The sequence below is a fragment of the Alligator sinensis genome, unplaced genomic scaffold (assembly GCF_000455745.1).
Source record: "Alligator sinensis unplaced genomic scaffold, ASM45574v1 scaffold221_1, whole genome shotgun sequence".
NCBI classification, from domain to species: domain Eukaryota; kingdom Metazoa; phylum Chordata; order Crocodylia; family Alligatoridae; genus Alligator; species Alligator sinensis.
Window position 1 is genome coordinate 2,381,212 of NW_005841948.1, and position 9,539 is coordinate 2,390,750.

Below are 9,539 nucleotides of genomic sequence, written 5' to 3' on the forward strand. Positions count from 1 at the left end.
CAGCAGCAGTGATGGTAGGAGCCATCCAGTTCAGCCACTCAGGGTGTGCTTCTGGTGGAAGTAGAGGTGAAGGTGGGGGTTGGCCTGCCAGGGCAACTGGGGCAGGCAAGGTTCCTTTAGGCTCCTGCAGTGATGGTGGGGGAGGGGCCTGCAGGAAGCGCAGGCTCCCGCCCCAGGCTGTCCCCCGACCATGGCTTGGCGGCGGGTTGGGCAGCAGGCCAGAACAGGGGTGCAGAAGCTGGGGTGCAGTGCTGTGGGCCCCTCCCTGAGGGGTGGGGGGTAGCAGCATGCAGCAGAGGATTCCCCCCCTCCCCTGGGGGGGAGCAGCAACAGCAGCAGCCCAAGGCAGGAAGGTGTGCAGCCAGCTTATTTCAAAAGCTCTGAGACCAAGCCAGCAGCTAATAGTAGCCAGAGGCAGGAAAGGGCCTAGCCATCTTCACCCCAGAAGCTCCTGAGACCAAGCTTGCAGTAACCAGCCACAGCAGCAGCAGCCTGGGATATGAAGGGGCATAGCCAACTTCCTCCCAGAGGTGCCTCCCCCAGAAGCTCCTAAGAGCAAGTAGCTCTGAACTGCTTGCCAGGGCAGGTTTTTGTACTGCTGGGGCCAGGACAGGGCAGCTTTTTATACTGCTGGGGACAGCACAGGTGCTGACCCTGGGCTCCAGGTCCCCCTGGCTGCAGATCCGGGATGAGCCAGGCAGGGTTATTTTGCCCCAAGTGGCACAATTTGCTCCACACCAAAGTGCATATCTGAGCACGTGTGCCGAGGCAAAAAGCCATGGCTCAAATTTGCACTGCTTCTATTTGAGCTGCTGCAAGCGCACATGCTTGCATGTATGGATATGACCCAAGAGTGCAAGACTCACATAATCCATTCAGCAAAGGGACTGGGTGCCCTTCTCCCCCACCAATAGTTCTGGCAACTAGTCAAGGCCAGGGGGATCTGCAGTGGGGCAACTTAGATTGAATACACTTTCTCACACATGGTATTTTATTCTGCTTGAGGAGCACTTTTTCAAGGGTCACTTTACCTAATTTGTAAGTGTTTAGTCAGTTAGCGCTCTGAGTTTAACAGAAACAGATATCCAAAAAGATTTTGAGATGATTCTGCTTTCACTGGAGCAAGGTGTTGAGCTTTTCTAATGAGAAAGGAAAAATTTGTAAATTCACAGCACCAGTTACTGTTCTACCAGGTTTATAGATTAAACTGACCACGTGGAGCTCCGAGCACCTCTTAGGGATGGTGATTCTTAGTTTCACAATCATTCCAAAAACAACTCACAGAACTTGTGCATTTTGTCAGTTTTTACACAAATTTGAAGGAATTATACTAGAAAGAGACAAGACAAAAAAGATCCAGAACTACTAAATTCCAGTTATAACAGTCCCTTTCTCACTGTTGTCTCAGAATTCTTGATGTGTAATTTTTTTATAATACTTAAATGTTGTTATTGGTGTTACTAAAAGAAACCACAATCTGCAATCAGCCCTATAATTTACTTAGTTAGCATACTAATCATGCTATTACCATGGTACTATGTTTGTATGTATTACACAAAAGATTAAATTAGGAAATATTTATAAGCAATAGCAAAACAAGTTTGGATACTAACATGAATTGTCTTTTACACCAAGCAGCTGCCATTATATTGGGCTATATTTCACAAGAATCTGCTTTCATTTAGGTAAAATGTATCAGCTAATAGGGCTGTGCGAGGCTTTGGACAGAGCTTCAGATCCCGAGAAGCTTCGGAGGCTTCGGGGTCCAAAGCAGCACGTCCGGGTCGAAGCGCTGCCTTGTTCGGCTTCCTGAAGTGCTTAGGAGCCGCCTCGGAGATCCGGCCATAGGGTATAATGGGGAAACAATAAAATATCTATAATGTTGTAGTTTTTTGACTGATTTGGATAAAATTTACAGGGGCAGTAGAATCTACAGAAAGGAAGAAGTCTGCCAAGTTTCAAGAAGATCGGTGCAGGGGTTTGGGGGTATTTTTCCCCCAAATTCTTGAAAGCAAAACTCATTTCATGTCTAGGCGTTACAATATAGTGGGGTGAAAACTGCAGGGGTGGTGGGTCTTACTGAGGCCACAAAGCGTGCCAAGTTTCAAGACTATCAGTGCAGGGGTTTGGGGGGAACTGCACCTCAAGCTGCAGACAAGCAAACTGGTGCCATGGGTGCTTGCGGGGCTGACTGTGTCTGTCTTGGGGTAGGGAGGGGAGACACTACTGCAGGCCTGGCTGCTAAGCTACTGTGTTACCAGTTACCAATCAATGAATCATGATTCACTCAGGGACAAGCTCCATATACAGGACCTAGCTACTACATAACGACTTAACGAGCATCAATTAGCACCTACAAAACCAGGCTAAGCAGAGGAAAGAATCAATACAGACAATCACTTGCCCCAAGACAGGCACAGTCTCCGCACGAGTTTTGTCTGTCAGCGGCTAGGGGTGCAGGGCCCCAGACTCCCCCTGCACTGACCTCCTTGACTGCTGGCAGGCGTCACAGCAGGGGCCACCATCCCTGCAGCTGTTACCCTGCTGCACCTTAACACATACAGTGCCACCCATGGCACGAGTTTTGCTTGTCTGCAGCTTGAGGTGCAGTTCCCCTGAACCCCTGCACCTATCTCCTTGAAACTTGGCAGGCCTGCAGTTTTGACTCCCCTGTGGTGTGACACACGACAGTGACGTGAGTTTGGCTATCAAGAATTTGGGGTATAGTTCCTCCAAAACCCCTGCACTGATCTTCTTGAAACTTGTCAGGTGTCGTGCTCTTAGCAGAGGCTACCATTTCTGCAAGTTTCATCCAAATCAGACAAGAAACAACAAAGTTATAGATATTTCATTGATTCCCCATTATACCCTATGGCTGGATTCATAGATTCATAGATGCTAGGGTCGGAAGGGACCTCAATAGATCATTGAGTCCAACCCCCTGCATAAGCAGGAAAGAGCGCTGGGTCTAGATGACCCCAGCTAGATACTCATCTAACCTCCTCTTGAAGACCCCCAGGGTAGGGGAGAGCACCACCTCCCTTGGGAGCCCGTTCCAGACCCTGGCCACTCTAACTGTGAAGAAGTTCTTCCTAATGTCCAGTCTAAATCTGCTCTCTGCTAGCTTGTGGCCATTATTTCTTGTAACCCCCGGGGGCGCCTTGGTGAATAAATATTCACCAATTCCCTTCTGTGCCCCCGTGATGAACTTATAGGCAGCCACAAGGTCGCCTCTCAACCTTATCTTGCGGAGGCTGAATAGATCCAGTTTCTCTAGTCTCTCCTCGTAGGGCTTGGCCTGCAGGCCCTTAACCATACGAGTGGCCCTTCTCTGGACCCTCTCCAGGTTATCCGCATCCCTCTTGAAGTGCGGAGCCCAGAATTGCACGCAGTACTCCAACTGCGGTCTGACCAGCGCCCGATAGAGGGGAAGTATCACCTCCTTGGACCTATTCGTCATGCATCTGCTGATGCACGATAAAGTGCCATTGGCTTTTTTGATGGCTTCGTCACACTGCCGACTCATGTTCATCTTGGAGTCCACTAGGACTCCAAGATCCCTTTCCACTTCCGTGCCACACAGCAGGTCATTCCCTAGGCTGTAGGTGTGCTGGACATTTTTCCTCCCTAGGTGCAGCACTTTGCATTTCTCCTTGTTGGACTGCATTCTGTTGTTTTCTGCCCACTTGTCCAACCTGTCCAGGTCTGCTTGCAGCTGTTCCCTGCCCTCCGGCATGTCCACTTCTCCCCATAGCTTTGTGTCATCTGCAAACTTGGACAGAGTACATTTCACTCCCTCGTCCAAGTCACTGATGAAGACATTGAAGAGTATCGGTCCAAGGACCGAACCCTGCGGGACCCCACTTCCCACACCCTTCCAGGTCGAAACCGACCCATCCACCACGACTCTCTGGGTGCGGCCCTCCAGCCAATTTGCCACCCACTGGACTGTGTAGTCATCCAAATCACAGCCTCTTAACTTGTTCACCAGTATGGGGTGGGATACCGTATCGAAGGCCTTCCTGAAGTCGGATCTCTGAGGCCGCTCCGCTTTGGCTGGATCGAGGTGGAAACCCAGTCCGGAGCTCCGGATCAGATGGTGGCCATCTGAATCAGCTGGATCCAAAGCCGGATCAGATCGCTGCTGACTCGCACAGGCCTATCAGCTAATGCTTTTTGTCCTCTGTTACACCCAAGAGCTTGAGGATAGCTGGGAGCTGAGTGAAATTCTTTGGGTCATCGACTCTTACTGTCTGTCTTCAGTAGGAATTAACTGTATCCAGAATCTTGCATCATCAAGCTGTTTGTGGCCTCAGTTTGAAAGTACTAAAGTGAGGTTCTTAAATACCTCCATAGTTATTATATAAAAGGGTTTTTTTTCTAATCAAACATACACACAATCCTTACCCCACATTTGCACTAAGGAATGAGCACCCAGCTTTACTTTGAGTGTTCTCATAGGTTTATTTGTTTGTGTCATAAAGGACAAAAGTGGAGAACTGGATTTTATTTTTAACAAATCCAAAGTTCCCAGCTACTCTCCAGTCAGAGTCAATGACAAACTCTTTTCCAGTCACATGGAGCAGGACTTTGGTACTTTGTTTCCTTTGTCTACAAAAGAAAGGTTTTGTTCATTGTGATACAAAGTAATTATCTTTTCCCAGTTTTTCCATCTTTTATAAAGACCAAAATTGCATGTGAATTAATCTTAACATCAGAATGCAGAGTTCTGATGAAAGAATGAGGCCTTACCAGCATGTAATGTCATTAGAAACCTGACATGGAGTTGTAGCCTTGCCCACAGTCTCTCTCTCTCTTGCATTATTCACCAGTATTTGATCATGCAAAAAAGATTTTACTAAAGGACAGTTATGAGAGTGATACTGCAAAACAAGTAGCAGATTTTAGATTCACCCCTCCCAAAAGTACATGCCCAACAGTGAAAATCAGTAAAGGAGTACAGACTATGAATGTATTAGTATGAACCTGAGTCATGAAGGAATGCACTGGGCAGAGGAAAGTTTATCTTTAAAAAAAGGGATTATATCAAATTAAGTTTAAAAACATTACTCTTGTTGGCTGCCTATTTTGCAGTCTATCTACTAAATCCTTCATCTCCCTCTCTCATGCACACACATACACAGTGACTTTCCTTTTTTCCCAACCTACCTTTCACAAGAATTTTCTCCACTGCAATATTCTTAAATTGCCATGGCTAGATGAGAGCTGATTTCATGGGCTTGATTCTCTTCCTGTTACCCAAGTTTTACAGGATCATATCTCCATTTAAATTGATGGCATTGTATCTGATTCATACAACTGGGGGAGGTAAAACAACATCTCTATTACCTGTGTATCCATTTCTGCCATTAGCCAACAAATCAAATAAACACCAGTAATGAAGCCATGGTTATGTGGTCTTTCTCTGCCCAGCAGTGTTACTAGAAGGGGAAAAGGTTCAGATAGCATCACCTGAGATTTTAGAAAATTTAATGTGAATGCACAGGAGCCAGCATAGGTGAGTAATGCCTCTGATGATGGTGAATAGGGGATATAACAACAATGGAGAACACAAGAACCAGAGCAGCAATGGTGGCATGAAAAGGTGTGTAACAGGGATAGGGCAAGCTTATGGTTTCATTACATGCTCTGCTGAGAAGTGCAGAGATTCCTTTTGTTCTTAGGTTTCCTTTTTCTCCCTCTCATTTGGTGACTGGTCTTTGCTCTCCTTCCCTTTTCTGGCATATGGGTTGGGTACTTGATGTTATTGAGAATGATCTGGCATTTGATGTTATCTAACATGTCATTTAGGATCTGCTCATTCTCGAAGTGTTAGTTCCTGATTTGGGGAAAGCTTAGGAGAAAGAAAACCTTAATCTTCAATTATTCTATAGGCACCATAAAAGATTACTTTTAGCTCAGTTAATAAGAGTGTCGTGATAATAACACCAAGGTTGCAGATTCAATCCCCTGTTGGACTAGATGATCTCTTGAGGTCCCTTCCAGCCTTACTCCTCTATGAAAAATCCTACTGTTTCCAAGGGAACTTCTTGAGGCATGCACAATAAGGGGCAAATCTTGCTCTGAATATAGCAGAAGCAGTGGAGTTTGGCTGTGGGAGGATTGTCAGGTTACCACAACACTATGGAGTTATCTGCTTCTCCCCTGCCCTGAGTAGCTGTGCTCCGAAGAGTGCTCCTTTTATTCTGCCCTTTATTCTGCCCTTTATTTCATGGAAAGGGGTTGTGGGGGTGGGATGGGCCAAGGCCAGAGGGATCCTTAACTCCCATCACCCGTCCCTGCCCTAGAGGGGTAGCACAACATGCACTTGTAAGGACTACTACAGGATACTTCTGCCATCCCCAGTATAACAACCCAGCATCAATCTAATGTACTTGGGGCTGGTGTAGCAAAGAGGTTTTTCTTGAAAGCATTTTCCAAGGGTGTTGTTTGAGGATTCATTAGTGTTTTGAAGATAAAACTGCTGTAAAAGTGCTAAACATTATTACTGTTGTCTGAGATGATCAATGCACAACAGACCATGATTCATGTTCATGTGGCAAGTCTTTTGGTTAAAAGGCTGTCAGAATTTTTTGTTTTCTCCACTGTTTAAAAAAATGTCATTTCAAAGTTACAGCTGCATCCCCACAATAAAGAGCAGTGTTATGAATGTGTGTCCATGCGACTGGGCTTGCCTTTGGCTGGGTGGTGCTAGCATTTTTTATTGTATTTACTGTAGTTGCCTACTTATATAGGGTAGGAGTCTGCGGCAGCAAATATCAGTGAGAGTTTTGCCAATTAAAGTATGATCATGTCCTCACTATGTATGAATAAAACTCTACTCAAATATCCCATGCTGGAAACTAGCCACACAGTTCAGTGCACTACCAATTCCATGGCAGTGCATTAATGTGTCACTTAATGGAAGGTTCTATAACTGTGGGATTTAATTAGGAATAAATGTTAGAAAGTCTCCAAAGCCATTTTGCAACAGTGCAAACTACTATGAACAATACTACTGTAAGACATAAAAAACAAACCTAACAAAAATTTCCTTTTATCTGGTTGCCTTCCATTAGTTATTTTTATAATATGCATTTGAGGCTACTTTATAAGCAGTTTTGAGTTTCTCTGCATAATCTATAAAGCCAGTGATCACGGATGTTACCAGGCGGGACATGTTCATTGATCTTACCTGCCCTCCTGGCCATAGTTTGGATTTATAATAAAAATGTGTCCTCACCTGAATTTTTTCCATACAAAATTAAACAGAGATGCTTCTTATTACTCCAAAAGTGAGAACACATTTCTGATAAATCTCCCCCCATATCTGGATTTCCCCTGCTTCCTTCAGGCTACAGGTTACTCCCAATGCCCTTGGTGAAAATTATTCATATCCTGTGTAGCAGCCCCCGTGGGGACGTAGGGAGGGTCCCTGGGTCTGAGTGCTGTTTACACTTCTTTTGGTAACTCATGATCCAGGTGCCAAATGATCTGTTGTTGTCATTGTGAAAAGTACTAACACCTGAGCAAGTCAATTGATTTCAGTAGGAATAAATAGATTAGTAAAGAGGTGTAGAGCAGTGCCCCCTGCAGCACGCATAATACGTCTGAACCTATGACATAGTTGAATGGACAAGCCAAGACATTCTATCAATAGTAGAACATCATTTAAAACCATAGTGAGAAAATAGAAGAGGATATATGTAGTGAGGAATCTGTTTTAGCCATTGTTTTAGTGAGGTCAGCTTAAAACACTGAAGTAGAAGATCATTTCACACAATTATGAAATGTGTGCCTGACCTCTTTCAGCCTGACTTCTATCCCTGGGAAGATCTTGGGAAAATTATCAAAGAGACCATTCTAGACAAACTGGCTGATGGCAATATCCTGAGGGATAGCCAGCGCGGGTTTGTTGTGGGTAGGTCTTGCCTGGCCAATCTCATCTTCTATGACCAGGTGATATATCACCTGGAGAAAGGAGAAGCGATGGACATCATCTTGACTTTAAAAAAGCCTTTGATCTAGTGTCCCTTGATCTCCCACAGAAAAATTGGCCAACTGTGGCCTTGGCCACATCACAGTCTGATAGCTGGGGAATTGGCTCTGAGGTCAGACCCAGAGACTAGTAGTCAATGGAAGTAAATCATTGTGGTGCACCATGACCAGTGGGGTCCCCCAAGGCTCCATCCTTGGGCCCATACTCTTTAACATCTTTATCAATGATGTAGACATTGGTGTCAGAAGTGGACTGGTCAAGTTTGCTGATGACACCAAACTTTGGGTAAAGTGTCCACACCCGAGGATAGGCTGGTGATCCAGGCCAGCCTTGACAGGCTCAGAAAATGGGTGGATGAAAACCTGATGGTGTTCAATACCGAAAAATGCAAGGTACTCCACCTTGGGAAACCCACCCCCACAGCATGCTTATAGGCTTAGCAGTGCTACGCTTGCTAGCACCATGGCTGAAAGGGACTTGGGGGTCATGACTGAACACAAGATGAATATGAGCCACCAATGCGATGTTGCAGCTGGTAAAGCAAGCAAAACTCTGGCTTGCATGCATAGATGCTTCTCAAGCAAATCGCAGGATGTCATCCTCCCAGTGTACTCAGCCTTGGTGAGGCCGCAGCTGGAGTACTGCATCCAACTCTGGGCTCCACAATTTAAAAAGGATGTGGAGAAGCTTGAGAGAGTCCAAAGGAGAGTCAGGCGCATGATCAGAGGGCAGGAGAAGAGGCCTTATGACGGGGCGCTACAGGGGGTGCTAAGGTGAATTATGGGAGGGCTATAGCCACCCTCACCCAAGCTCCCACCAGTGCCATTCCTGCATATGAGGCTGGAGACCTTGTTTCCCCTAGCGCCCCCCGGGATAACAAGGAATAACGACCGCAAGTTGTTGGAGAGTAGGTTTAGATTAGACATCCGTAAGAACTACTTCACAGTTAGGGTGGCTAGGATCTGGAACCAACTTCCAAGGGAAGTGGTGCTGGCTCCTACCCTGGGGATCTTTAAGAAGCGGCTCGGTGCCTACCTGGCTGGGGTCATTTGAGCCCAGTTTTCTTCCTGCCCAGGGAGGGGGTCAGACCTGAAGATCTGCAAGGTCCCTTCCAACCCTACTTCTATGATTCTATGATAATCCATATTTTGTTGGAAAAAGCAGGTCAGTTACTGAAGTAGAGAAACAGAAGAATTGTCATACCAGATCCACGCACCTAATTATTGTAAATGTCCACTGCTTACCTGATTTTATTTCTGTTATATCTTTTTGGAGGTAGGCTGACCAGAACTGAATACAATGCTTCCTAATGGCTGCTGAAGGGCTGGGGAAGGGACAAGGTTCCCACATGCACCGCATCAGCTTGACGTTGCTGACGTGGTGCGTGTGGGAAGAGGAGTAGTCATGTGCCGCTCGGGACAGGATGAGCCCGGCTGGAGCAGCAGGGGCTCAGCTGCACATTCCCCCTACCTGCGCTGGTCAGTCCTGAGCGGTACACAGCTCCGCCGCCACTTCTGCTGGCTGGTGCCAACCTGGGCCG